Here is a 24,740-nt window from a genome sequence, read left to right as displayed (position 1 = left end):
GAGATGGGCAGATGAGTGTTAAAGCCTAGTTATGTTTGCAATCAATACAACAACATCAGATGTCTCTGTGAACCTTGAAAAACTCCAGCTGTATGAAACCACTGTATTGCACCCCCCTTGTTTATGAACCGAACTAAAAGAGCCAATACAGATCTACTTTCTCTGTCATCTTGCTATCGGTACTGGAGACATTTGGTACTATGCTGGTGACAGAAAGATCTGTTTCAGAAACCAGTGGAAGATCTATGCCACAAACTGTTTCCACAGCCATTTCCTTTATTAGCAGCTTTATGCCATCTCTGTTATGCTGATCTGGGAGTCAGATGTCCTCGCCTCTCAAATGGCAGTAATGGGGGACAGTAATGGACAGCAGTCCCTAATCCCATAACTGAATATCATCCTTGTACATCAGTGACAAAAATTCATCTACCACCACTTGCTCATGTAAGATGAGATACATGTGTAAAACTCTATATAATCAGCACTTAAACTCCTCCTCTTCTCCCACCGTGCCTTACCTGGGCATTAGCATCCACAATTATAAGTTTAACCGTCTCCGTTATGCAGAGACTTATTTTGTCTGAAATAAAACAAACAGCAGTCCATATTTCTGCTTTATCCTCATGACTTCTATCATCTAAAGCAGAGCTAATGAGCTGTGGACTAAACCACTGTCCTGTTCCTGTGGGTGCACTGGGACTTTGGACTCTTGGAGCCCAGATCATCTTTTCGTTCTGTTTATACAGTACCTGGCATTGCAGGGAGCCCTAACCCAGAGCTTGGATTCCTCAATACAATGATCAACTGAAAAATAACAGGCTAAATGTTTCTATCTTTACAAGAAAAAATGTATTTGTGCATGTATGAGACTAGGGACCCCTTTGTAAGGAATAACTTGACTTGCCAGCTGCTTTCTGTGTGGGTTGATGAGATGAATCCGTCTTCTTATTCTCAGAATGTAACAGAAGCAGTTAAATGATTAAGCACTGAATAAGTTTTTCTTTCCAGTCTCAGAAAAAGATCTCTCACAGTTCAAGGTCACTCTCTCATTGACAAGCATCAGGAACCAAATACAAACTCCAGGGAGAAGAAGCCAAAAGGTCACTCCAGCATCTCCATCTGTCAAGGAGGCTATCTGTACTTCAGGCTGCAGTTTTGAGCTACAGATGACAGTTTTGCCTTTCACAGAGAGTTGGGACTATGGTGGGAGGCAGATATCTGTGTTTGGGAAGGCCGGTGGTCACATTTTTCTCTGACTTTTAGAGGAAAGATCCAAATCCTCTGAACTGAAGCCCTGACTATGGATGAAATACGGATGTAAGTGAAGAAACAGATTAAATATGAGATCGCTTTATTTGGCAAGTACAAAATTGTCCTGGGAATGCACAGGCATCTATCTGCAGCCTCCAGATGCTTCAAGATCCCAGAAGAGCTTTTCAAGTTTTTTTCATCTTCGCTTGACTGAGTTTTTACATGCTAGGTGACGATGCAATGAAGTTCGGTGGCTACCCTAAGCAGTGCCGCTGTTAAATTTCCAACAATCCATCCTTACTGTAATTAAACTAAACCTCAGTGATACCAGTAGGTTCTGGTCAGGCCAATGCAGCAACTTCTGTCCATTCGATCTTGTTCTAGTTACTTGAAATGGCATGGGAAATTCAGAAATTTTACTTTCCCCATGATTGCATAGAGAATATTGAAAATCCATGTGTTCCTGCCCTTAATTTTCAAAAAATTACAAAAAATTATATTAGAAACATTGACAAAAGCAAATAGTTACACTAGCAAACATGTAATGAGATTACTTAAGAGTGGGGGAAAAACCAAATAAATTATATTAGAAAATAGAGTAAGCATGTATCATGTACCTGCAACTTACACTTCGATGTGGAACGCTGACCATTTCTCTACCGAGTGGATCATAAAATCTCTCAAGCAGCTGAACAGCACTGCTCTTTCCACAGCCACTGCTACCAACAAGAGCCAGAGTTTGTCCTTTTTCTACGTTCATGTTCAAACCTCAGAGCACTTTGGCCTCTGGTCAGGTTGGGTAGTTAATTGCCACACCGTTGAATGTTATGTTTCTACCAAATATTTTCTGATTAAAACAGTAGAGTTAGGTCCTTTTTTTAGGCTAATGTAATGGATCATAAGACTATGAAGAGCATTTATAAAAGAGATCAGTGGGAGTTTTTCCAAAGGATCAGACCTCTTTTTTTCCCAGGAATTAATATGTAGTAAGGAGCTATTGTGAAAACACAAATTCTCTCCTAAATATTCTACTCTGCAGGCATATTTTAAATAAAATTCTGTTCCATAAACACAAATTCTGACAGCTTCTCTTACACCATCTGTTAAACAAGATTACATTTTCAAGACTAACAATAACTCTAGGTGGCTGACTTCTGTCTGCTTTGCAAGGACCTCGTTCAGATTCTTGGCATGTTTTTTGCTGATTTTTTTCATTGTTGTCTTTAAAGATACTGAGAATAATCTACTAGTTTTGATCTACGCGCAGAATCAATCCCTCTACTTAAAGATCTTTTCTAATTAATTTACTATAAAATGTAATATGATATATGTAATGTGGATCTATGCCTACACAAGAAGAAATATAGTTCATATGAATGAGTATATATAAAATGTAAATATAGACATATGCAAATGACCAATCAACATAACAGCGCAAATGTATGATACTTCATAAGACTTCATAGCTATTTTCCTTTATTATCTGTGTGTGTGTGTATATATGCATATATACACATATATATAATAAACACAAGGTTTATAATATATATGTAATAGTTTTCTGGAACGTTCTGTCCCCTTTGTTATATGACAGGCCACAATGCACCCATATGTTCATATACATTGTTGGTTACTAAAGTATGTGACAATCTGTTATGGACAACTTGCAAGTAAGTTATCCCTCAAAAAATTCTGGTTAAATATTAGAGGCCTAGTTATATGTTCAATATCCATACTCAGGTTGCTTCATGCAAAAAAGTCTTGAAAAATGATCTCTGCTGCATTAACCCTATTTCCACTGGCTCTTAAAGATGTTTCACCAAGAGACAGCTGAGGTTTTGGCGGGAGAAGACACAAAGCAAAGCTTAACCCCAATTTGGTTGGATGAGTCAGATGTGAATGGACTCACACAGTACTTGTTCCCAGTAGCTATTATGGGAGTGGGAGAAAAAAAGGAAAAACAGGCTTGAAATTAGAGGAGTATGCTATGCTGTGCATAACACTGTGCTTACTTACAGGCTTCTCTCCTTCACTTCCTTCCTTTCAAACAGCATGAACTGTCTTGCCTAGAAAGGTTGGACCAGATGATCCTTGAGGTCCCTTCCAACCTGGTATTCTGTGATTCTATGATCTATGATTCTACGAACAAGTGGGCAGCTGGCATCTTGGCTTTGGCATGGTCTGGAGTGAAAGAATTGCTTTGTCCTAATGCCATTGCACCAAACACCATAGGTGAAAAAAACCTCTGTAAAGATAAAAAGGAGAAAAATACATTGACATTGATGTGGCAAAGGCAAGAAAAGCTTTAATGAGCAGATTAGGAGCTTCTGGGATGAGCAAAGGGCAGTAGGAAAGAAGATACATGAGGAGAAGGGATTCGCTTGAATATGCAGGGGAAGGGAGGGTAATGCTGGTATTTGAGAAGGGGTTGATGTAATTAGAGTAAGCAGCAGCTTTAGCTTCAGCAGGACTTTATGCCAGGCAAGAGTGTGGCAAGCACTGAAAGCAAGCATGGGATGTGCGTGGGAGACAAGATGGCTATTGACAAATACGGACAGGGATTTCAGCTACAGGGAGAAAAGCAAAACATTTGGTTAGGTGCTGGAGATAGGGAGGGAGGAAAGAGAAGGTTGGAAAGGTGCCAGTTGGTGGGAACAACTCACTGGAAACACTTGGAGAAGGTTTTTCAGCTCTGGCTGGGCATTTTCCAGATTGGGTGTTTGCTGAACCTTTCTCCTGCTCTTCACCTCTCTCTCCCAGGGCTTATAATTTCCTCACCTCAGTTTCACTCGTTACTTGCTCCAATTACCTTTTAATCTTGTCCACCTACACTCCCTACAGCTAAGCCATGTGATTCTGTTGTTAAAGAAACCTTGTTGGCCATGAAAACAAGAAATGGCTTTGCTTTACCTGTCTTCATGTTGCCTTCGTTTTACCCTGGGCAAGCTGATTACAAGGGAAATTGTATGTAAGTAGCTAAAGACAGTCTAAAAGCATCACTTATTTTGTATTTGTAATAGTGTGAGGAAGGAAGGGGAATGTAAGGGTGAAGAATGGAAGACAGAAGTATTTATTGATTTTTTTTCAGTTCTATACTCCATGATTTCATGATACCTATAGAAAAATCAAACATATTCTCCCACATGGACAAAAAAGAACCTAACAAAGAGATACTTACAAAAACACATCTTTAAACCGCATATGTCCATTTCTCACAGGATAGGTACCAAACTTTTAAAACACCCAGTGTAAGTAAAGTACATAATAGCTTGTGTAAAGGCAAAAGTAAATCCAAAGATATGTGCCATCTTTACTGAATTTCTGTAACAGAAAAAACATATAATTGTGATCATATTGTACATTCACTTGTAGCAATCAAGAATGTGAAGAGTATCCTATAATTCAAAGGAAACCACAAGTCCTTAGTATTTTGAAGTAACATAATCTCCAGCTCTTTGTAAGACCCTAACCTAAGACATCATCATTCCTGTACGCTTCAGTTTCCTCTCTGTCTGCAAAAATCAATGAGACTATTGGGACAGAAGAAGTTGCTCTAACTCTAAATATTTTGAGCACATACATACAATTTGTATTGTCTTCACCTCATACATTCACTAAAATTATTTTCAAAATTATAATACAGTTGCAATTCAAAGTTTCAACTAACTGCCACATGAGAAAAATTATCAAGAACTTTAGAATTTCTACAACGCAGAAACGACTTCAATAGAACAAATCTTTGTGCTTTATCTTACATTGAACTAAAGCAAGTGACCATCCATGAGGTTTTACGTGATCTGCAGTAGTACTTCGAAAAAATAGCAGAGTGAACAAATACAGAAGCTGCTATGCAGCTCCACTCTTTTGGTTCCTTCCTCAGGAAAATCCCACAGATTTTTATAGGAATCTTACCTAAACATACAGGTAAAAACTGACTTTTGGTTTGTTAAATAAGAGGTTCCCTCAGAAGAAAGGGCTCATGGTTATAAGAATTAATAAAGGCTTCTATTTCCAGAATTACAGCAGCCAATAACATCACCTTGGAGAATTTGAAAAAAAAAAAAAAAAAAAAAAGGTCGTTTAGAACTTTACATTTAGAACATTACCTAAAATGTCAAGCACATTAGCTTGAAGGGAAAGATAATCTATATTTTTAATGTCAAAGCTGAATTTGGAATGAAAGATTTTATGATGCACTGACAGAGATAAATTGTGATTCAGTTTACTGGTGTTAATTTATGTTCATTCATTTCAATAACTTTTTTTAAAGAAGCATTCTTTTACCTATACGATGCTTGCAAACTTTGTCCACACATAAGCTCAAATTTTCTTTCCTGAGTCAAAGTAACAACAGTTCGAATATGTTCTATGGCTTCTGAAGCAATCCATATCAGAGAGCAGATATTCATCAGCAGAAATAAGATTATATGGAAATTTTTAAACATAATCCGATAAATAGAATAACAACATAAGTATGTTTATAATACTGTTGAAAACGTGGTTGCAACGTTTGTAGATATGCTGCTATTAAATATATTCAATTAGCATGGATTATAGCAGCGAAGTTGAGACAGCATATATTTTAGCACTGGCTGGCAATGGGATTTTATTTTCCAGTGGGCTCGCGTAACCTGTCACAAGGATGATGCCATGCAGCTGGCATTGCTGCGGGAGCCCAGTCAGGATAAACTGAGCAAGCCTGCACCACCTGCAAATGCATTTGCAACTGCAGGGTAAACATATGTCCACATTTTCAAGAGCAACTAGTGATTTTGAGCTCACCTGTAAAGAAATAATCTTTTCCAGGGTGCATTCTCAGCATTTTTGGAATATGGGGCATCTTTCAAAACTCCTAAAGGAAAAACTCAGAACCACAGGCCATTCCTAAAAATGTAGAGATAGATTTTCCTGGCCCATATGGCAGCTTGACATCTAAATTTTATTAATTTTATATCTTTGAAAATCTTCCTGTTTTGCCACTGAAGAAAGAACAGTAAAGGCTTTCCAAAATGGTTAATGATGCTAGGTACCCAATCTTGATTGAAAACTAGTGGAAGCTCATGCCTTAATTTTCTTAATGCTCCCCAAATATTAAGGGGATTTACTTGTAGTTAATATCATCAGCAAATCTTTTCATAACAACAGTTGGTTTAGCCTTGGTCGAGAATCCAGCAAATCAAAACTCAAAATGTAAAGCATCTTGGAAAGCCATTTGGTAAGGTATATTCATGGAGCACTATACTCATTCCAGCTCATAGGTTAGTTCCAATGTACTCATTTTATGGGAAAAGAAAAAAAAATTATCCACTGTCTAGAAAGTCACCTAAGACCTGGGACTCAAGCTCAATTCTTTCTCACGTATTATCACTCATGTGAGATTTGTACACTGTGGAATCCCACTGTCTTCGCAGAAGCCCCGCATGCTGTCTGTACCACTCCAAATCGTGCGCTTGGGCGTTGTACCAGGAGATAACTGACTCCAGTAGATAAGTCTGTGATGAACTGTGCTGCTCATAAGGAAAGCATGAAATACATTTACTCTCCTTTAGCTATGTTGTCTCTGCACTACCTTTCAATGAGAGTAATTTATTTTTCTCTCTCATGTGTGAAGATGGCATTTTTCCATAGGCAGTTTTCCAGGAAGAACCCCTCTTTTAAAGAGTAGAGTAGATTTTTACCTAGAGCTAGAAATGCCTGGGACTTATTTTCCTTCAGGTTTGCTTGATATGTTGAGAGTGAAACATTTTGCTGAATTGCTATGGAAATATGTTTTAAATTTTGCCAGAAACTGAGGATCTGCAAAAAATTGTTCTGATTAATATAATCTGCCACAAACACATATTCAGGTCACCACCTAACAGTCATGTAACTGTTCTTGCAAGTAGTCTCCAAGGAAGTTGGCATGAGATAATGATAATCAGCTGTAAACAACTTGACTATGAGATAACTATAAAATATTTCAGTGCATAAGAATGCACTCAAGAAGGTTACTTGTTTGGCAAAACTTTACGAATAATTAGTGACAGTATTTTGTATTTTTTCTTAATTACCCTATCATGTAAAGAAGAACCGGTTTCTTTTTTTCAACATATATATTCTTTTAAAAATAAATCTCTTTTAACTTCTTATTTTAATGTGTAGCAAAACACCTCTAGGCTTGTGAATCATCAGCCTTTACTGTAAGTGCAGAAAACAGCTTGGAAGCAAACATGACTCAGCCTTCAACTCAGTAAGAAAAAGGAAAAGCCTAGCAGCTCTAAACATATGAGAGCTAACCTCCAAAAACTTAACTATACCCATGCATTTGGCAGGCCCTCCTTTCTACATCATTACTTCTACATAATAAGTAGAATAAATGCTTAGACAATCTACAAAGAAGAAAGACAACAAACTAAGTAACATGAAGGATAAGATATTGAAATAATTAAATAAAGTGGAAAAACTAACATAACTGCATGTAAGTATTATCTGGCTCCCCTACAAAGACAAACATTGTGTTGTCTTTATGCCTGTGTTACTGATAAAAATAGTTTTACAGACAGGTAAAGTGAAATTTTTCTCTGCACAGCCAATTTAAATATGCCTTGAGGCTGAGAAGCTTTACAGTTGTCTCACTAACAACCTTTAAAGAATTTGCTCTTATTAGAAGAAAGATTCTTTTAGACTGTTTCTTTGTTTTTCTAACAGCCAACCTGTGGGCTCACGAGGTTTCCAAGTTTCACTTCTGGTCCCTTCATTACCCTCTCTTGCCTTTTCCCAACCACTGTTATCAGCTGAGGCTGATCTGGAAAGAGACATAGAAAATAGCTAACAATTTTAGCCAGATCATATAATGATTGCACCGCATACTTATTTCAAAAGATTGTTGTGAGACTTTCCTTGTTAAATTCAAGTTGCATTGTCAGCCTCAGCTGAAAACTGTTGTAGAATTCATGATAAATAAAAGATGAGTTAATTCCCTTGAATTCTCTTGACTATTTGTTACATTTTTATTGGGAAAAAATATTATTAGAGAATACTCATTTGTGTGTGTCAGGCAACAATATTCTGCGGATGCCTTGTGATTTGACCTTACAATGAATCATTGCTATGTAGATTTATACCAAAATGCCTGGCAGGCAAAACCAAGAGGAATATCCTTTCTTTTTATTTTACTGTGAAAAGGGCTAGGAGTAAACATCCAAAAACATTGGCTAATCAGCCTGGAAGCACAGAAATGCCTCTGAGAAACTTTCCTAATATAGATCATGGAAAGAGAGGTTTGCTGTGCCCCGACTCCTCTGCACAACTCACCACAGTGTAATGGGAGGGAGGGAAACGGCAGAAGAGAAGATCCCACAGGTGCTGTGCTGCTTGGGGAGTGTCCAAAACCCAGTCCTCACAAAGCACGGTCTGTCCTGAGACAGCACGTCTTGGGAAGTGAGAAAACAGTTCTTCTCCAAGTTATGAAATGAACTCTTTGCTGCCACGCTCACATTGAAGCAGATTCTTTGAAGCAGGTTCCCAGGCTCCTGCTCCCCTTCTCAGCTGAGAGGGGAAGGAATGAAAACCAGAGCAAGGGATTGCAGGGCACGGTCAGCTACACTGTCACCGTGATGTTTTCATGCGTCCTTGTTACTGATAGTGTCTATACTGTGCCTTTTTATACTAAGCCCACAGAGAACTACAAGGTAAGAGAAATAGAAGATACGCGACAGGTTGAAGAGAGGGGCTCTGCAAGGAAACAAGCTGGCAAGAAATGAAGGAAAGGGAAAAAAAGCGGAGTGCTGAGAAAGAATAGGAACCCAAACGCAGACTTGGGACAGGCATGAGGGACCCAGGACTTTTAAAATGCTTAGTATGCTCTGAATGGTACAAACTATTTGAGATCATAAATGAATAGCCCACATTTTCAATTTTCAGCTTCATATTTGCTACATTACCATTTTGTCAGAACAATACAGCAATGCAGTCTTTTACTTTGAGGAGTACATTCTTGATCCATCACCAACGTCCCTATTAAGCAACACTATGTAGTACAACATAAAAACAGATAAAAGCGTCACCGAACCCACCTTTCCTGTGATTTCCAGTTCCTTATCTTTTTTTGCGTGTTCAGCAGGTATCTTCATTTGAATCATTCCTGTTACAGCAATAATTGGCACAATGGCTAAAAACAGAAGAGTCAGCTGCCATCCATCAGTCAATGGCAAAACAATCCCAGTCCCAAGATTAGCTACATTTTGGGCAATTAGTGCCAGTCTGGAACCTAGAACCTGTAGCCTGGATAAGAACGAAACTGTTGTAAATTACTCTGTTTTATTTGAAAACTAGACAGTAAATGTTTATTACCTAGACAATTGAGATTTATTCACCAGAGGACATCTGAAAGTGCCTAATTTTGTCTAAATATTCTGCAGAACGGTATGCTTTATCTTTTGAAAAACCATTCTATTGTACAGATCGTTCCCTCAAGTCTTCTGCATCCTATCTAGCCTTCCTCCTCTGCTTCCATCTATTCACTCAGACTTATAGTCCTTGTTTTCAGGTTTTGCCAAAGAAAACACAATGACATTTCATAAATCTCATATTTTTTATACATAGAACCATGACTTCAAACCTGCCACGTCTCCTGAAACGTGACATTTCCTAACTGGGGGTCCGAGATGACCATTTTTTCTCTCTGGCCACTTTTAACTTTAAGCGTGTGAACAAACACAGTGCTGCAATGAGAGCAATCCTCATTTTGAGGCATACACTTAAGCATTTTGTTAATGTTTGTAACATTTAACATGGAAACACAATGCTGTCTAGACATCTAAGCAGGTTGGATAAATAACTTTAAATAAACGGACTCCTTGGATGACTCATTTATACTAGTGATAACATGACTGAACATTAGTATGAACTAAAAGCAAAGATAGATGTATATATAAAATACATATCTGACCTACTATTATTATATTAAAGTTTTGTGTGACACCAAAATATTCTTTAATAAATAATTGTTTAATAAATTATATTATATTATTTAATAAATAATAACAGCTTCCAGATGACCGTGTGTGCGGGATTTCTACCTGTCAAATCCAGTCTGTAACTTACTCCATGCCAAACCAGGTATGAACATTGCCAGTGCTTGTTACTTACTCCTTTCACTTGTGAGGCATCATTAGCAAGTCTTGTAATTAATGCTCCAGTGCTATTTTTGGGATCATCAAACCAGCTGATCTCCTACAACATGAAATAGAGTTATTATAATCTTAAAAACTTTAGTCTGCACATCATCTAATTAGGTTGCACAAGAGAACTTAATTGCTTTGGATTACAACAGGATGACACATGCGATACGATGTTTTTTATATGTAACCATAAATACAATAGACCAAAAAGTTTAATAAAGATACGGGAATACAAAACTCAAACCTAAGTTGTGTTAACAATCTGTATATCCTTTTTGCAATAGCACAAACACGACCACATTATTTCATATCAAATATAGCTTTATAAGAAATTTTTGCTTGTGCATTTAGCATGGTTTTGATGATCAGATGCTCACTAAATAGCAATACCAAGGAATCTGCCATTTAGGGACAATTACTTGGATGTATAACATGCATCTGCAAAGACTACTAACTAAACAATATACTTTCTCCTGTTATAAAGCTAAAAATACATCTTAATTGTCAGTTACAAGTCCTGTGAAAACCTGTAAGTCTGCTGTGAAGTGTTTCGAAAGTCTGAGTGTTGCTGCAAAATCTCTGTGGTGTCTGAGATGACGTAAAATGATATGCAGTGCTGGGAGATCACTCAAGACTACCTCTTCCTCATCTGGAAAACACTATTTTCAGGGGAAAAAAATCTTGTCAATCATATACTTCTGTATCTCATTAGTAATTCAGATTAATTGGTCAGAGGGAGCAGTGACTCTAAAGCACTTATTCGAAAACTAAAATATCTGAATTAAATGCAAAACACTTGTCTTATTTAAACCCAGAAAGTAAAAATAAAATATTCACTCTATCTTTCCTCCAGATTTGTCAAATATCAAAACCAAAAGATTATTATCGTGAAACAATCTAAATATCCGTATTGCTTTATACACACATAATTCTTATCAACAGTATGGTATTTTTGTGTAATATCTGTTTATAAGGTTACTGTAAGAGCTTTTATATTTCCTACCATTAGTATATAAATGCATAAGCTTTAGACATCAAAAAACGTGCTACATTGTGATTTCATGGGGTTTTATTGTGGGCGAAGGATTATTTCTAAGTGCAGTAAAGTACTGTATTCTTAAATACAGTAAGAAAAAAAGGTGTAAAACAAACAGCTTCAATGTGGCTCTAGGCTCACACAGCCAGATGGCTACTTTGGAGTTACGTGATAAGGAGAACGTACCACATGTGTTGGTGCTAATACACAAAATCTTCCCAGGTCCCACTGATGTAGTGCCTGATACTTGAACATGATGCCAGGTGAACACTATTCTCACACCAGAGTGAGAAAAGTGAATATAATGACATTACTTGACTCCTTAGACCATGAAAACCTCTCTGTTACCTTTAGGGTCTTTCAAGCCCTTCCTCCAGGGATCTGTTGAAATTCAGCCCGGTCTGACAGACCTCACTTTCCTCCTGGGCTAGTCAAAAAAGTCTCATGGGACTTAATTTCCAAGGAGGTGACCTATAATCCCTTCCCATATAAACCAGAAAGAAGGGGCACCTGGGCCCCAGTGAAAGGGATTAACGAAAGGGGAGCTGATGCGGCTCAGGGAACTGCTCAAGAAGGAAGGTCTCTCTCTGTGGAGACCAGGAAAACTTCACTCAGCTGTATGGGCTGAAGAAGTGGTGGGGTTATGCCTGTTTGGAAAGCGACTCTTTGGTCCCAGCCTTGCAGATGTATCAGGCTAGCATGGTCGGGATAGGCCACTGTCTGTGGCGAGTGAAAGGCAAGGGAGCAATGTGTGTATTCTCACACTGCTCCGCTTTCTACTGCCTCAGGGATCACATGCACACCTACAGTTGGGTCAGCTGGGAGTAAAATTTTATAAAAATTCAGGGAAGGATTGAATTTACGCTGTGGATTGATAATAAGATACTAAATACCAACATTTCTTTAAAATACATGGTGAATTTAAAAGAATTACTTGGTAGGAAAAGCAACTTGTAAAGGTAGGAATGGAAGCAAAAGAGGCAAAAATACCTGAGTTAGTTGTAGCTGTGCTGAAATATGGACTGGAAGTGCTGGCAAGCCTGCAGGGCAGATATGAGTGCAGGCTGTGCCTCCCAGGTAGGGCTTACCCGTTTGCACTGGTACATTACAGCCACTGCAGCGGAAGAGGGATGCTGAGCAGCTCGCCACAGCACTGGCTCCAGGAAGCAACTAATGCCAACCATCAAACGCTGGTGATAAAGCTGGTTATGCACACAGTTAGGATCCTTGCCATCCTCCTTACTGCTTAGCAACTAGAGACTGCTGTGCTTGGATTTCAGGCTGACTATTTAAAAAAAATTTCACCTGCTGCTGAATGTACTTCGCCTGACAGCAGGGCCCTGTTCCTACCCCTTACCACCACCATGGCTGCCTTTGGCTCTGTGCCTGCTACACAGGAGCAGCCACCAGTTTAGTGAGTGCAGCTAGTCAGATATCTAGGTCCTGTAACCTCCACTATACATGGAGTTAGCTGACCCTGAAGGCTGATCTGAATTTCAGATTCAGCCTCTTAGAGTACAGCCTACTTTTTCTGGGTGCTTTGATTTTGTTAAATAAGCTAAATAAACACCACCATCACCTCTGAGCTTTCTTACACTGATTTCAAGATTAACTTTATTAGTTATATTAATAAAAAGGTTTTAAAACCATTTAAAATATCTACTTGGCCTTGTTATGAAGATTTAGTCCAGTCAGTTTATAAATTGAGCTAAAGAAATCAGTCTGGTATCTTTATGGATATGATCGCAGCATGACTACTTAAATAAACATGAAGAAAATTTATGGCATGTAAACAAACAAGCATATCTAAAGCCTCAGGAAGCAAAATATATAATGCTTTTACCTATCTCAGAATTGCTCTGAATGCCATGGATTGAAGCCTCATTGTAAGGATTTCCTCAGTTTTGCCAAATGTAAAACTCTGTTTGAGGAAAAAAAAACACCACCTTTTTTATTGCCTAATCACGGTTTTTGTTTGTTTAAGATAAATAGTTAAGTGACCATCTGCATATATATTAAAAAGAATATTATTAAGTAAAAAATATTCTAGTAATTAAGTAAAAAATATCTGAGGTAATCAAAGTTTTTAAAAGCTAAATTTAGAACCTATACGGGTAGAGCACAGAATGAGACGTTGTTTTTTAAGAAACAAGTATATACTATGTAACAGTCTTCAAGCCCCACCAGACAATAATTTAATGGCAGGAATTTTTTTGTTGCACCTGATCTCAAACTGAAACTGTTCACTTCAAAGTTACAGGCTCGGTGGTATCATAAGTAAGACCCTATACTTGTTTTAGGCACTGTACAAATACCAGGGATTTCCCTTTCTTTCTCTAAGAGCTTACAGTCAAAAAACTGTAGTGCTACAGGTTATTTTCTAGGGGAAGCCTCTGAAGCTGCACCGATACTCACTGACTACAACACAACTCTGTGTGCACAAAGATGTATTGGCGAATCTGTCACTCCTGGGCCAGGGCCATGCAGGGTCAGACTACACAGAAATGAGATGAGGGAGACAGGCAGACACATTTGGGTGGAGAAATATCCATAACAGCTACACCACCAATTTCTTTTCTTTCCCAAGGGCATCATAGAAGTAGAAATTTGGAGGTTGGTTCTGCCTGAAGAGAGGGCAAGGGCTGGAGGTCATTTCAGAAAAGGCAGCCTGTTGTCTTGGCAGAAGGTAGCAAGGTTGTGTTCAGAAGTCTACAGATGACTGGGCAAGGCCAACACAGGTAGCTGAGCAATAACTAAAATTATTCGTGCATGTAAATGAGATGCACATCAAGTCACATAACAACTGAATTGATTTATATATATAAATTTATATAGTGCCTCAAATACCATGAACAATTGCAGTAACAAAAACTTACCTGAAGAAGTGACAAAAGAAATTAGTCCAAAACCTAAGAACAGCAGTGCATAGATGCTATTTGTGTCCCCGACGGCAGCCTCTGCTTTTTCTACAAACATCTACAAGAGAAGATTTTGAAAATTAATTTACTTAAGTTACAGCGCAATAATTTCCCATTACCGTTACATACATGCTATATGCATTACAGACACTTAAAGTGATAACAAGGCCAGTTCTTGTTGAACTAAGATTTTTTTTTCTTTGAAGTTTATAGATCTGAAGTGATTACATGTCTCGTCAATGAAGGCTTGACTGGTATTTTTGGCAAGATAAACTTGGTAACACACATCAGTAAACAACCTACATCAGTAAATTATTATTGCAATTCACACCTGCAAAATGCAGAGGCATGTCTTCAGACTCTACAATAGCATTTCTGGAGTCACTGGCTGAAGATTATTGCACGTTAAACAATGATTAGTTACTGAGAGAGAAATATGGAAATTGTTCTTAATATGATGTGTTATATTTCACAGACCCATTATTTTTTTAGGCTGAGACTCAGTGATAAACAGACTTCTATTGTTTGTTTTCTATATGTTAACAAAAAAAAATAAATACGATTTACATTGTATGGGGAGTTTGCTTTGTTATGGAAATAATTTTCCATTTAAAGCTTCCATGTACTTATTTATCTCAGCAATGGATAAATGAATATTAAAGATGTAGTATCATCAAGCCATCATCCTACTTTTATATATGGTAAAAAAATCATAGTTCATGAAGCAAGAAGATGATATAGTTTTGGTTTCAACAAGTTTGTAGAGAAATAAAGATAATGCTCCTAAGTCTGGATAACACAAATCTGTTTTATAAGGTTTGAGGTCTCCAAGCTCTCTAAGTTTTTTAAATAGATCTTTGTGGATGTTGTATATTTTTTGTTGTTGCCTTGTGTTTGCATATTTTTGATGTTGAGTAACTGTCATTATGTATTTTTAATTTTTTAATGAAATTTAATTTGCCTTAGGAAAAATTTATTTACTTTTTGCTCAGAGTGACTCCAGTTTACCTTGTTTTATACCTTGGTCCATAGCAATAAAATTTGCAATGCAATTATTTCAATTTTCTAATATAGTTTTGTTATAAATCCTATCATACCTGAAAATATTTTTAGAAGTTTTGAGAGTGAATTAATGTTTTAGAAAGGAAGGACCTTACTTCTATTTTTTCCCAATATATATCTATCTTCTGCCCTTTGTCAGATTATTTTCCATGTTGGACTGATTTGGGGACAACTGCTGAAAGATTGCAACTGCATAGCATGCTCCCCTTCCCTCAGGGATGTTTTCTATTACTCTTTGCCTTAAGAGCTGAAGTAATACCGGCATAATACTCTTTTCCCAAACAGTTCTTTGGAAGGTAACACCTCGTGTACTATTACAAAAGATTTAAGATAGGCTATTTCAGTATCTTTCATGTTATATACTACAGCTTGACTGGCTGTAAAAAGTGCTCTGGTAAATGCAGATGTTGCTGTGTTTTCATTTTTTCCTTTTTCTTGTTTTGTAGTGAAACTGTGAAAAACATGAATAAACAAGACCGAGAGCCTCATCCCAAAAGAGTCAAAACATGAACCTGAGGTTCAGCTTCCAGGGTTGTATTTGTTTCTAAACTGATTCAGATTCCTGTAGGAGACAGATAAGATAATCTTTGTCTTCTACAACTCATGCAAGTAACACGACTGTATATTCTTTCTTGGTACGGCATATGAGTACCATATGGCATGAGTACATAAGCACACATAAATGCATATACTTGTACTCTCGCACTCAGTTTGTCTCTCTCCTGCATGGTCAAAACCGCAATAATATCCTGCACTGTATCAATATTAATACCGTTCCAACAAAATAGCGTGTTCTGACAGAAAATGTTAGAAAATTCCCACCAGTACAAATAGTGTTGCTTGCTTGAGAATGTAGCTTCATTTTCTAACAAACACCATAAATTCAGGTTTACAGAAATTCTCTCTGTAATAAAAAGTCTATTCAGAAGTGTTATCTCACATCCCTTTCATCTTGTTGCTTTTGCATTGCTTTGTGCCACATCATACCTTCTGAAAGGCTATGGCCGAGCACACGTGAGCAAGACAGCACAAGGATCACCTTTCAGGCCTGCACTGCTCATGCTGACATACTGCCTTGTCTAAAGGGGTAAGGGTGAAGCAGATTCGGAGAGGTCACAGGACAACCTCTCCTCATTCAGCGGCAGTGAGCTGATCTGTTTGAGGATGTGCAGTTTGCATCACTGCTCTGTGAGACATTGAGCAGACATTCTGCATTCTCCATAGCAAGGATCTTTGCCCATTCCTCACCTTTGCAGTGCAAATTGGAAAAAAAATTATCATTTTCTTGGTGTATCATAAAGGTAATTAGGAAATAATGACAAAAGGTAAAGCATACAATGAAGATTTTTACTTCTTTGTTTTATACTCACTCCTATAATGTCTGAAATGATGACTGAAAATACGGGTTGCAAGGCCCCATTGATAATTGCGCATAAAGTTCCAATAACAATGTACGGCCGTTCAGTTTTATTCAACTCCATAATTTAAAAAAATTAAACTGGAGGTACGCTTTTATCCTAAAATAAAAGGATTCCATCAGGATAAATAGAATACATTAACAGATGGAAATGAGGGATGTGTATATTCTTTGCAATATGCTCCTTATCCCATATTCCATGTTGGGAAACCTCAAACTAACTGATCTTTAAAAACCATATTAATTAACTGCAGAAATTCCTACTGTTACTCAGTACCCAATATTAATAACACAAAAGAAGAAGGAAAAGACTAATGAATGCTATATAAGCTCTCATTTCTTCGAACAACAACAATTTCAGCCTTTCCATGAAAGGATTACTCATAAATTCCACTTACCCTTCCTGGGACTATCCAGAAAAAGAAGTTGCAAATTTAAACCACTTTTTGCATTTAATGGTATTGAATGTTAAAAGAATTGCTCCTTACTCATTGCTGAATATGGTTGCTTGCAAGTTTAGGTCATTAGCCAGCTTGATCATTATATCTTAATTTTCAGGAATTTATTTGCCAACACAGACAATAGATAGCAAAACATTTAAATAAAAACAGTAAATATTCTCTATTCAGGGTGTGTTATTTGAGTTATATGACTAATTACCTGGTTTTGGTTTTGTTCTATAATTAAATGAATTAACTGGCTACTTAGACTATTCCCATACTCAAGTAATTTTGTTTCGTGATATTATTCAAATAAACTATTTCAAGTATCACAACGAAAAATTAATTTTAGCTTCAGGGGAAAAGACTGTTTCCATAGAACTCTTCTGTGAATTTGTCAATGTATGTCTCTAACCAGACACGTAGGCTGCCTTCACACATTTTATTAAAAATTTACTCCCTCTTGAGTGGGATCCCATTTTGTTCTCATTCCATTAGTTATGGAAAACACATGCAGGTAAGAATACAGAGACACTCACAAGCTGAACAGCTTTTACATAGAGTTCATCATTCTGTATTCTGAACCTTTTTATGCTTTTCTGAGTGGATTGTCTTTTCTGTCCAGTCAGTATTGATCCCTGCTGTGCTTCCTCTGAGGCAGCTGGTGCATTACCTTCTTCCTGTAACTGATCCTCAGCTCCTGATGCCTGAAATGAAACACAGTATGATGCTAAAGAATTGTTTACAGCCATCCAGAAGGACCTTGACAGGTTAGAGAGCTGCACCCGTGCGAACCTCATGAAGTTCAGCAAGGCCAAGTGCAAGGTCCTGCACGTGGGTCAGGGCAATCCCAAGCATGGATACAGGCTGGGCAGAGAATGGATTGAGAGCAGCCCTGCGGAGAAGGACTGGGGGGTATCAGTGGATGAAAAACTGAATATGACCTGGCAATGTGCACTTGCAGCCCAGAAAGCCAACCGTATCCTGGGCTGCATCAAAAGAAGCATGGCCAGCAGGTCGAGGGAGGTGATTCTCCCCCTCTACTCCGCTCTCATTAGACCCCACATGGAGTACTTGTTCAGCTGTGGGGCCCCCAGCACAGGAAAGACATGGACCTGCTCGAGGGGGTCCAGAGGAGGGCCACAAAGATGATCAGGGGGCTGGAGCACCTCTCCTATGAGGACAAGCTGAGAGAGTTGGGGTTGTTTAGCCTGGAGAAGAGAAGGCTCTGGGGAGACCATATAGCAGCCTTCCAGTACTTAAACAGGGCCTACAGGAAAGATGAGGAGGGACTCTTTATCAGGGAGTGTAGTGATAGGTTGAGGGGTAATGGCTTTAAACTGAAAGAGAGTAGATTTAGTTTAGGTATTAGGAAGAAATTCTTTACTGTGAGGATGGTGAGGCACTGGAACTGGTTGCCCAGAGAAGTTGTGGATGCCCCATCCCTGGGAGTTTTCAAGGCCAGGTTGGATGGGGCTTTGATCAACCTGATCTAGTGGAAGGTGTCCCTGCCCATGGCAGGGGGGTTGGAACTAGGTGATCTTTAAGGTCCCTTCCAACCCAAACCATTCTATGATTCTATGATTCCAAATAAGCCTGTACTTTCAAATGATGATCAATTCTAAATAAAAGCAATTCCTGTTAAGTAAATGGAAGATTGATAAGAACAAGAGTAATTTTACAAAGACTAATCAAGTATTGAACTTTCATTAAGTCCTTTCTACACTCAGTAAAAAACTTGCCAATACACTAACACTTGTAAGGGGAGGGAAGTTTTAGCCACATAGATTTCTCTTCTCATTTTATGTCATGTTAAACTGTTCTGAAAACATACAGGAGAGTTAACTAAGTTAACTGAAGAGACCCACCAGAAAGCCTCTTTAAAATGCAAAAATGGTATAAAAGGCCCTTAAAGTAAAAGAGAATCAGAAAGTCAACAAGAGGGACTTTCAACATGAGGAGGGAGCCATGAAGAATAGGAGCAAAACTTCCAGCTGCTTCAAAGTTAAGGCCTGAGAGAAACTGCTTGAGAAGTTCAGGAAATAGCTTGAGAAATTATAAAAATATTCAAGATAGACCATGTCTGAATGACAAAACTTCAGGAGCCTGAGTCACTAAGATGCTGGTGATTCGCAGAAGTACTTGCGTAAAAGAGTTTGAGTTTTCACAATGAGAGTGGGAGACACTGGAGCAGGTGACTTGAGGAGGGTGTGGAGTCTCCATCCTTGGAAGTATTCCAAACCCAACAGGACATGGCCCTGAGCAACCTGCTCTGACCTCAGAGTCCACCCTGAGTTCAGCAGGGGTTGGACTAGATGAGCCACCGAGGTCCCCTCCAACCTGAGCTATTTTATAATTCTACGATTTGGAAAAGTAGTCTGAGAATTTATCAGCTCTGGAACTTCATTTTTGCCACAATCTTCATTTTTACCTTCTCACATACTTTATTTTTAATGTTGTACTTTTAAAGAAACTTTTTTGCTTAGAATTCCTGTAATTCTCAACTTTGAATTACACTTCCATATTTCACTTAATATGAAGTTTAGCACTCTTCAGGGAAGCTTTTTTCCCCATAGAGTTTCTCTACTGAGAAAACACTACAAAGCTGGAGGTACCTTTGGGAGCAATTCAATCCAGTTAGGTCAATAGCACACAATATGATAAAAGCTATCCACATTAACATTGTCAGGTACTTATAATATTTCCTTTCTTTGTATTAGAGTTGAACAAAAAGTTTAACTGAAAAATTTTCCTTGGAAATGGTGTTCTAGTAAAGATCGAAATTGTTAACTGAGAAATTTTGAATTTCACAATATTTTTCAGTTCCTCTGAGGGAAACTAAAGCAAAAATGTAACTTAAATCAAATAATGCAAAACATATTTTATTTGAAAATATAAATTAAGGTACTCTGGTTTTTTATGTCAGACTATTACTTTTTAAACACAAATATTTAAAGGTTCTTTTTTTGAAACTGCCCCTTCAATATCCTTCCAGGTTATGTATCCAGTTTCCACTGAAAAAAGACTATCTCTCATTAAGCATGTCAGTGACAATTCTATTTCAGAGCATTTCACAAATATTAAAAATTAATCACTTAGCAATTTTACTTGCTCTAAATTACTTGTTTGGCTTAGCTGAAAATATTTATCTAAAATTGTACTTAAAATCATACTTCTATTACATTGTTTTTCAATCTTTTTAATTACTCGTGAATAATAAAATAAATCCTATAAGTATGTAGTTTGGCATGACAAAGATGTTTTTACAGGCACATCGTGACAGTGTGTGCTGGGATAAATTGATATTACTATCTAAGGACCCAAATAGTGAATCCAAGCTTCATATAATTCAGTTTAACAATCTTCACTTAACATTTTGAACTGCTAGAATAATGTTTTAATAAGTGTTTTACAATTAGGAAATAAAAGAGAAAACTGTAATGTGTGGAATATTCTCAATGAACTTCCAGCTAAACCTGATATCTTAATATTATCACATGATTTTAAGAATTGGAAATGACAGCCATTCAAACCCTCCTATAAAAAATGGTATGCATTTTTTTGTTAGTCTGAAAGCTTCACTATGTCTGAGATGATCATAAAAAGTTAAAATCACACCAAAATGTAGAAGAAAATCAAGTTAAGGGCCTTCATTACAAAAAACAGAATGCCCCATCCACATAAACAGTAAACACAGATTCAGCAGAGGTTTGGTGAAGCCTGCAGGGAAAACTGGTCTACTCTAGATCTGATGTAAACCTTCTATAGAGGTACATGCTCAGCACAGCGAGGAAAAGTAGGCAAGAGGAGGACAAATGAATGCTTGGCACACAACCGCTTAGCTTCGTCTTGCTTAACATCAGCAATCAGAGCTAGCCTAGTCCGAGCAAATCTTTCTGGCGTGCTCTGCCAGAAATGTCAACAGGGAGATTCATCTCACCATACAACATATTTTAAAGATAGGCAGGAAAGGTGAGAGACTTGTAACTTGTTTAAACTAGCTGTATAAGTTTTATATGACAACAGTTAGTTGGGATCCCACCAAATATATCTCAATCAGCAGTTCTCTGTCCTCCTGTCTCTGGGATTCACTTTACAGGGCGTGGGCTGGGAGGAAGATCCCTGAGTGTTCCAGCTAGCTTAGTTTCACGGAGTAGAGTGAATTATCAGGAATTGGGACTAGTGGACAGAGAGTCTAACTGTCACTGAAGTTAGTGGCAATTAGGCATCCAAGTAAAAAATAGATACTAAAATATATTTGAAGACGAGAACGTAGATTCTGTTGCCTGATTCTTCCAGACAGCCCTGCACAGTGGTGTACTAGTTTTGGCTGGGGTAGAGTTAATTTTTCTTCATGGTAGCTAGTATGGGGCTATGGTTTGGATTTGTGCTAGAAACAGTGTTGATAATACAGGGATGTTTTCCTTACTGCTGAGCAGTGCTTACACAGTCAAGGCCTTTTCTGCTTCTCACCCCACCCCACCAGCGAGGAGGCTGGGGGTGCACAAGAAGCTGGGAGGGGACACAGCTGGGACAGCTGACCCCAACTGGCCAAAGGGCTATTCCATACCATATGACGTCATGCTCAGCATATAAAGCTGGGGGAAGAAGAAGAAAGGGAGGGAGGGAGGGACATTCAGAGTGATGGCATTTTGTCTTCCCAAGAAACTGTTATGCATGATGGAGCCCTGCTTTCCTGGAGATGGCTGAACACCGGCTTGCTGATGGGAAGTAGTGAAAGAATTCCTTGTTTTGCTTTGCTTGTGTGGGCAGCTTTTGCTTTACCTATTAAACTGTCTTTATCTCAACCCACAAGTTTTCTCACTTTTACTCTTCTGATTCTCTCCCCCATCCCACCGGGTGGGAGTGGGCGAGTGGCTGTGTGGTGCTTAGTCGCCGGTTAGGGTTAAATCGCGACAAGTGGGCAGAGTAAGGTACTTCTCCTGAGGCAGAATAGCACATGAAGGCAAAATGCTTTCTGGAGATATTGTCCATAGACAAACTGTGATCATTGCTGAAAATGTTTATGCAATGCAGGTAATTTGTGTTCACCCAGGGGATAAGCATAGATGCATAGTGAGAGGGAGAAACAGAGGGAGGAAAAAACCCAGAGAATACGATTGATTCAGCCTGAGGAATAGGTGGAACTATTTTGTAAATGGTTCATACGCTAGCTTAGAGAAGACAACAAGAAATACAAGATTTGCTATTATTTTCAATTCTCTATGTTGTTTAGAAGTTACGTCTAGACAGCAGTCAACGTGAAGCAGCTGCTCTTGAAGACGCCCCCGAGCTGGTTTTGAATTACTTTGCTGGGTATTAATAAGAACATAGATCACATGGATCCCCAAACCTGGTTGGGAATATTTAGCTCTTAGCCCATACTGAGCTCTCCACTGCTCCAAAGACTAAAGCTTGTTTGGGACAGTCTGCTACAGTTCAGTCCTACCCATCACAGGCAACCCAGGAGGACTACAAGGATGTCATGAGGTTATGCAGGGAGAAAATTAGAAGGGCCAAAGCCCAACTAGAATGTAATCTGGCTACTGCTGTAAAAGACAATACAAAACGTCTCTATAAATACATTAGCAACAAAAGAAGGGCTCAGGAGAATCTCCATCCTCTGTTGGATATGGGGGGAAACATAGTGACAAAGGATGAGGAAAAGGCTGAGGTACTTAATGCCTTCTTTGTCTCAGTCTTTAATAGTCAGACCAGTTGTTCTCCAGGTACCCAGCCCCCTGAGCTGGAAGACAGGGACAAGGAGCAGAATGAAACCCACATAATCCAAGGGGAAATGGTTAGCGACCTGCTATACCACGTAGACACACACAAGTCTATGGGGCCGGATGGGATCCACCCAAGGGTACTGAGGGAGCTGGCAGAAGTGCTCACCAAGCCACTTTCCATCGTCTGTCAGCAGTCCTGGCTAACCAGGGAGATCCCAGTCAACTGGAAGTCAGAAAATGTGGCGCCCATCTACAAGAAGAGCCAGAAGGAGGATCTGGGGAACCACAGCCCTGTCAGCCTGACCTTGGTGCTGGGGAAGGTTATGGAGCAGATCATCCTGAGTGCTATCACACAGCATGTACAGGACAACCAGGGGATTGGGCTCAGTCAGCATGGTTTTATGAAAGGCAGGTCCTGCTTGACTGACCTGATCTCCTTCTATGACAAGGTGACCCGCTTAGTGGATGAGGGAAAGGCTGTGGATGTTGTCTGCCTGGACTTTAGTAAAGCCTTTGACATCATTTCCCTGGAGCATTCTCCTGGAGAAACTGGCTGCTAATGGCTTGGACGGGCATGTGTTTAGCTGGGTAAAGAACTGGCTGGATGGCCGGGCCCAAAGAGTTGTGGTGAATGGAGTTAAATCCAGTTGGCGGCCAGTCACAAGTGGTGTTCCCCAGGGCTCAGTATTGGGGCCAGTTCTGTTTAATGTCTTTACCAATGATCTGGACAAGGGGATGGAGTGCACCCTCAGTAAATTTGCAGATGACACCAAGTTGGGTAGGAGTGTCGATCTGCTGGAGGGTAGGAAGGCCCTACAGAGGGACCTGGACAGGTTGGATCAATGGGCCAAGGCCAATTGTATGAGGTTCAACAAGGGTCAGTGCCAGGTCCTGCACTTGGGTCACAACAACCCCATGCAACACTACAGGCTGGGGGAGGAGTGGCTGGAAAGCTGCCTGGTGGAAAAGGACCTGGGGGTGTTGGTTGACAGCCGGCTGAACATGAGCCAGCAGTGTGCCCAGGTGGCCAAGAAGGCTAACAGCATCATGGCTTGTATCAGAAATAGCGTGGCCAGCAGGACTAGGGAAGTGATTGTCCCTTTGTACTCAGCACAGGTGAGGCTGCACCTTGAATACTGTGTTCAGTTTTGGGCCCCTCACTGCAAGGAAGACATCGAGGTGCTGGAGTGGATCCAAAGAAGGGCAACGAAGTTGGTGAAGGGTCTGGAGCACAAGTCCTATAGGGAGCGGCTGATGGAACTGGTGTTGTTTAGCCTGGAGAAGAGGAGGCTGAGAGGAGACCTTATCGCGCTCTACAAGTACCTCAAGGTTGTAGTGAGGTAGGGGTTGGTCTCTTCTGCCAAGTAACAAGTGATAGGACGAGAGGAAACGGCCTCAGGTTGCACCAGGGGAGGTTTAGATTGGACATTAGGAAGAATTTCTTTACTGAAAGGGTTGTCAAGCATTGGAAGAGGCTGCCCAGGGAAGTGGTTGTGTCCCCATCCCTGGAGGTATTTAAAAGATGTGTGGATGTGGTGCTTAGGGACATGGTTTAGTGGTGGAATTGGCAGTGCTAGGTTAATGGTTAGACTTGCTGATCTTAAAGTTCTTTTCCAACCTAAGTAATTCTATGATTCTGTAACGTCATTAACTGAATTCCATGGGCACTTACAAAAACACTTCACCACTGGGAAGTCTGCCTGACTTGATAGAGCTAGTGCTGGCA

General features: G+C 39.2%; 1 pseudogene across 1 annotated transcript in view; it reads right to left on the bottom strand.

The window, feature by feature from the left end:
* Positions 1–3,382: 3,382 nt before the first annotated feature.
* LOC309598738 (ATP-dependent translocase ABCB1-like) overlaps positions 3,383–24,740 on the bottom strand; it is a 42,895-nt pseudogene continuing 21,537 nt past the window's right edge. Inside the window, exons 12-20 of the transcript in view lie at positions 17,825–17,992; positions 16,799–16,945; positions 14,296–14,424; positions 13,292–13,369; positions 10,381–10,464; positions 9,306–9,506; positions 5,536–5,636; positions 4,430–4,572; positions 3,383–3,494 (exon numbers count right to left, since the gene is read on the bottom strand). The product of the transcript in view is annotated as an ATP-dependent translocase ABCB1-like (transcript). The remainder of the gene's footprint in view (positions 3,495–4,429; positions 4,573–5,535; positions 5,637–9,305; positions 9,507–10,380; positions 10,465–13,291; positions 13,370–14,295; positions 14,425–16,798; positions 16,946–17,824; positions 17,993–24,740) is intronic.

Source organism: Platalea leucorodia (assembly GCF_965183815.1).
Source record: "Platalea leucorodia genome assembly, chromosome: 1".
Classification (NCBI taxonomy): Eukaryota; Metazoa; Chordata; class Aves; order Pelecaniformes; family Threskiornithidae; genus Platalea; species Platalea leucorodia.
Note: the sequence above shows the minus strand (reverse complement) of the source record. Positions and strands in the feature narration are given on the sequence as shown.